Below are 6,000 nucleotides of genomic sequence, written 5' to 3'. Positions count from 1 at the left end.
TAGGTATGCGAGTAGGGATTTCCTTGAGCATAGTTCACTTGCTCTGCTTGGATTCCTGTTAGGAGTTGACAATCTGTAGGAGTGTGACCTTGAATTCCACAGACTTCGCAATTTTGAGTTACAGCAACCACAGTGGCTGGAGGTGATACATTTAAACTTTCAATTTTCTGGGCAAGAGCATCCACTTTTGCATTAACTTGATCAAGGCTACTTATCTCGTACATGTCCCCTTTTGTTTGAGGTTTTTCTACCATCGTTCGGTCGCTTCCCCACTGATAATGGTTTTGGGCCATGCTCTCAATAAGTTGATAAGCATCGGCGTAAGGTTTATCCATAAGCGCACCACCTGCGGCGGCGTCTATTGTTAACCTTGTGTTGTACAAGAGACCATTATAGAAGGTATGAATTACTAACCAGACCTCTAAACCATGGTGTGGGAAAAGTCTCATCATGTCTTTGTATCTTTCCCATGCTTCAAAAAGAGACTCGTTATCTTTCTGTTTAAATCCATTTATCTGGGTTCTCAACATAGCTGTTTTGCTTGGAGGAAAATATCGGGCAAGGAAGACTTTCTTCAACTCATTCCATGTGGTGACTAAGTTGGAAGGAAGAGACTGAAGCCATCTTCTAGCTTTATCCCTTAACGAGAAAGGAAAGAGACGAAGTCGAATTGCCTCTGAAGTGACACCATTAGCTTTAACAGTATCAGCGTATTGGACAAATACGGATAAATGAAGGTTTGGATCCTCGGTAGGATTTCCAGAAAATTGGTTCTGTTGCACTGCCTGCAACAGCGAAGGTTTAAGTTCGAAGTTGTTTGCTTGATTGCGGGTGGAGCAATACTCGAATGCGGCTCATCTTGCGATGGAGCAGCGTAATCTCGAAGAGCACGAGCTGGTTTTGCCATCCCGGGTATCGGCGAAGGAAGGAGATTTTTGAGATCAGGAATTTCGATTGGAGGAAGATTGTTTGCAGCACGATACTCCCGAATTCGTCGTAAGACTCGGAGATATCATTCAACGTCGTTGATTCGTGAGTAGTACGGTTCGCTTGTGAGCGAGTGTGTGGCATACAAATCAACAAAAGACAAGGGAAAAACAAAAATTGCCTTAGTCTCTACAGCGTAACAGAAGAGTTACGATATCGACTAAATAAAAGTCCCCGACAACGGCGCCAAAAACTTGATCGCGACTTTATGAGTCTATTGGGGTATTAACTGCAAGTGCACAGTCTAATCGCGTAGTTTTAAAAGATATCGATCCCACAGGGACTTAATGAATCGATATACCGTTTTTCTAAGGTTACTTCGTAAAGCTAAGGCGGATGATACTTTGATGATTAGGGAGAAAAGTAAAACTAAAATTGGATCTAGATTAAATATCAAATAACACGGATATCGGTATGTAGTTCGTCGTAATTAGGGAATCAAGTCTTCGTTGGTTTCTTAGTTTTAAAATAAGTCTTTTCATTAGACACTATTGATTAAAAGTCTTTTCTCAAACTCTCGCTCTGTTGAATCAGACTATGACTTTATATTAACGTACGCTCTCACTATTTAGTTAAATCTAAAACCACTTTTTGAAAACAATAGAATCTATAGAAACTCTTTTTATTAAAATACTAACCGTTTAAACACCCTCGTCTCGAACTCTCGCTCTGTTGACTTAGATTATATGATTAAATCTAAATGCTTAACTCTCGTCCTCACATCTAACCTTTAAAAATAATTTTTGAAAATGATTAGAATTTAATTAACTTTAAAAATTGCTCTCGCCCTGATTTAAAGTTAATGTCCAATTTACACTGTCCAGTTAAAAGCTCAAACCGTCGTTCTATTGATTTTAACTTCTTTATGTCTTTTACTCTCGTACAAAAACTTTGGTATTAACTCTGTAAATTGGGACCATAAAAAGAGTGACTATATTTTGAAATAAATTTAAACCAACTCAGTTTTGATTCCTTTATTCCGCTTACTTTACATACCGATATCTAAATTTATTTAGCCGGACATGCTAAACAAACCTAAACAATTATTATGCTTAAATACAGCCATATCAGACAAACAGTATAGATAAACAGCAGCACAGAGCATATATAAGTTTAAACGATAAATTAATGAACCTGTAAAATTAATAGAGATCTTGGTGGTTCCCTAGCTTCGATGCTTGAACACTCCACCACAAACCAGTTGGATTTGTTCTTCACAATCTTCGATCAGACAGTAAAATAAAAACAAAGAAGTAAAATACTATGATCTAACGTAAGGTTAGATCCAGTAAAAGTTACACAATAGTTTTCGGTGTAGAAACTATGGTGAGAAACACTAAGCTGAGGGGCGTGACGCTCGTCACACCATGTGTGGCGGTCGTCACAACGTCACAGCGCTTTTCCTTGTAGTTGTGGGTTGGGCTTTAGTGGAATGCTTTTCCTAGAGAATCCTCTTTTTGCACCACCTTTTCTTTCTTTTTCACATATGCTTCAAATAATGTTACCTGAAATAAATAGAAGGAAAATACCAAGTAATATCGAATAATATAAAATAAATCGAATGAAATAATAATATAATTTAATTAAATCGAGTCTAGAAATGTGATATTATTTCATGTTATCAGGTGAGTGGGAAATGAATCAGCCTGGCCTCATTCCATATAGGGATTATGCGAGGAGGATTTCAATGTTCTTTACTGAGGTTGACTTCCATCATATTCCTCGAGATGAGAATCGGATGGCAGATGCTCTCGCTACACTTGCTTCAATGATTATGGTGAGACTTTGGAATGAAGATCCTAATATCATTGTGATGCGCTTGGACAGACCAGCTCATGTATTTGCAGCAGAGGAGGTGCAAGATGATAAGCCGTGGTATTATGATATCAATTGTATCCTTCAGAGCCAGATTTACCCGCCTGGGGCATTTGTGAAAGATAGGAAAACTTTGAGGAGATTGTCAGGCAGTTTCTACCTCAATGGAGATGTGCTTTATAAGAGAAATTTTGATATGGTGCTGCTCAAATGCGTGGATAGACACGAAGCAGACTTGTTAATGACTGAGGTCCATGGGGGTTCATTTGGTACTCATTCCAATGGACATGCCATGGCTAGAAAGATGTTGAGAGCAGGCTACTATTGGCTGACAATGGAGTCTGACTACTGCAAATACGTGAAGAAATGTCATTAGTGTCAAATTTACGCGGATAAGATTCATATTCCTCCGACACTTCTGAATGTGATTTCATCACCATGGCCTTTCTCTATGTGGGGAATTGACATGATAGAGCCAAAAGCGTCCAACAGTTACAGATTCATTCTCGTAGCAATTGATTACTTCACCAAATGGGTTGAAGCGGCATCATATGCAAATGTAACCAGGAAGGTGGTCGTGAGATTTATCAAGAATCAACTCATATGCCGGTATGGTGTGCCAGATAAGATCATTACTAATAATGGATCTAACTTGAACAACAAGATGATGAAAGAGTTGTGTAGCGAGTTCAAGATTGCGCATCATAATTCTTCTCCTTACAGACCCAAGATGAATGGGGTTGTTGAAGCTGCTAATAAGAATATCAAGAAGATTATCCAGAAGATGGTTGTTACGTACAAAGATTGGCATGAGATGCTGCCATTTGCTTTGCATGGATATCGTACATTTGTCCGCACTTCAACAGGGGCAACCCCTTTCTCTCTTGTTTACGGCATGGAGGTTGTGCTCCCAATAGAGGTGGAGATCCCATCAATGAGAGTCTTGATGGAAGCCAAGTTGACTGATGCTGAATGATTTCAGAGTCGTTATGACCAGCTGAATTTGATTGAAGAGAAGAGATTGACTGCCATGTGCCATGGTCAGTTATATCAGCAAAGGATGAAGAAAGCCTTTGATAAGAAGGTCAAGCCTCGCGTGTTCCAAGAAGGTGACCTTGTGCTCAAGAAAGTCTGGTCTTTCGTGCCCGATTCCAGGGGCAAGTGAACTTCAAACTATGAAGATCCATATGTTGTCAGGAGAGCCTTTTCAGGTGGTGCATTGATACTTACAACTATGGATGGGGAGGATTTCACTCGTCCTGTGAATTCGGATGCAGTCAAGAAATACTTCGCCTAAAAAAGATAAAAACAGAATAGCTCGCTAAGTTGAAAACCCGAAAGGGCGGCTTAGGCAAAAATGAGCGTCTCGCTGGATTGAAAACCCGAAAGGGAGATCCGGGCAAAAGTTAGAGACATAAAAAATGAATATGTATCCCGCTAGATTGAGTACCTCACCTTGGGGCAATCTAGGAAAAAAAATAGGGATTTGGCAAGTAACTACATCCTGACAAGACTGTGTTCTACAAATTGTCATCTGTCAGAGATTCCCGCTTAGTCATCATCAACCGATGCTTCAAATACATCGGATCCATAATTGGTGGAGAAATGGTCATTATGTTCAATGTAGCCCTTTTCCAATATATATCACCAATTTCAAATTTGTAAAGATCTATGGAGTCTTGTCATTCACAGACTACCATTCCATCAAATAAATTTGAGCCTTTACCCAATTATTTACACTCTTATTTGTTTCTATTCAACAAATGTTTTGCATGTTTTAATTGAGAAATATCATTGTTTTTAAATACTTAAACTTTTCATAACTTGTTTTTAAACAAAGTGAACATTTACAATGATGAAAGGATACTAGGATGTCCTCAGTGCTCTCCCAAGGATGGTAGGATTCTCGACAGGGTAAGACATTTGTTCATATTACTGGCATTTTTGTATCCTCTTCCTCCGGAACCTTTTGTGGTTTCCTCTCCCGAGCAGAGTGTGTGGTAAAGGTATTCAGCCTCCTTCCTCCTCAGCAGGTGTGAGCTCTTGGTTTGGTGACCTTGGAAGCTCCTGATTGGTGGTTGTTCCCCACGAAGATCCATCATCCCCTTTGATAATTTCCCCAGAGGAGTAGCTTCCCTAGTAGAATTTATCTGTGCCGTGATCCTGTTCCCAGTTGGATTGGTTGTTGATCGTTCCCCTGCAGAGGTCCGTGTACCCCTGATCCTCAACAAATGGGATGTTCTCCGTTGAGCCTGGCTTTCTCTCTTGAGATGTTGTACCGGATGTTTGTTCAATCGATCGGTGGACTTGTTTGTGTTAGATATGTCTGTTCTGTCAGCATTCATCATACATAAACCACGCATATATACATAGTTTTAACATTCAGATATTCATGTTGCATTCTTTGCCATACATCTTTGTTTGTTATCTTCTGCTAGTCGGTAATATATTCCCCAAGAAGATTATTTGTGTCTGATCTCTCCATAAAGAGTCAGCCCCATAAGCAGAAAATGTTTATCCTTTCTTCCACATTCCCCACCGAGTTATGTCCTCGCGGATGATGGTTGTTTCTGTTTCCTTCCAACACATATATTGGGACAGAACTCCCCATTGAGTTATATCCTCATAGGGATGAGTCTTGTTTTATTGTGCATCTCTAGTTTGTTCCTAGATTTGGCTTCTAGAGATTATCCTTGCAGTTCCCCGTAGTTCAGATGAATGATTGCTCAGTAACCAGTAATTATCCATCTTTTCCATGGTGGAGACTGTGGTTTTCTACCCTCATACCGGTAGTCGTAAACCCTATTTTTATCCCCTTGGCAGAGTTAACCTTTTATTCATCCTAACCGATGACGGTTACTTTTCCGTGGTTTTCTACCCAGTATCTGGTAGATGTAATCCCCTCCTTGACGGTTATCATTATCCAATATTCGGTATTGATAGTCCTTCACCCTTTTTGAGTATATCTCCCGGATCATTGCCTTTGTCAATGTATCCCCGGTGAGTCATCTTTTGTTTTCCGTTTTTCGGTAATGATCGGTCATTATTTTATACCTAATTTTTGGTGTTCCCGATGCCCCTTCTTTTCAGTCGATTTATCCTTTATTAACCCAGTACCCGGTTGTGGATAATTCTCCATGCGAGTATGTTATCTACGTTCTGACGGTAATAGATAATATGTCTCATGCACTCTTCGGT

The 6,000-nt window shown here is 39.8% G+C and overlaps 1 non-coding gene across 1 annotated transcript; it reads left to right on the top strand.

Moving 5' to 3' along the window:
* Positions 1-423: 423 nt before the first annotated feature.
* On the top strand, positions 424-530 carry LOC127099539 (small nucleolar RNA R71). Its single transcript, XR_007794031.1, has one exon. It is a non-coding gene; the product is annotated as a small nucleolar RNA R71 (small nucleolar RNA).
* Positions 531-6,000: the final 5,470 nt, after the last annotated feature.

The sequence above is a fragment of the Lathyrus oleraceus genome, chromosome 6 (assembly GCF_024323335.1).
Source record: "Lathyrus oleraceus cultivar Zhongwan6 chromosome 6, CAAS_Psat_ZW6_1.0, whole genome shotgun sequence".
NCBI classification, from domain to species: Eukaryota; Viridiplantae; Streptophyta; class Magnoliopsida; order Fabales; family Fabaceae; genus Lathyrus; species Lathyrus oleraceus.
Note: the sequence above shows the minus strand (reverse complement) of the source record. Positions and strands in the feature narration are given on the sequence as shown.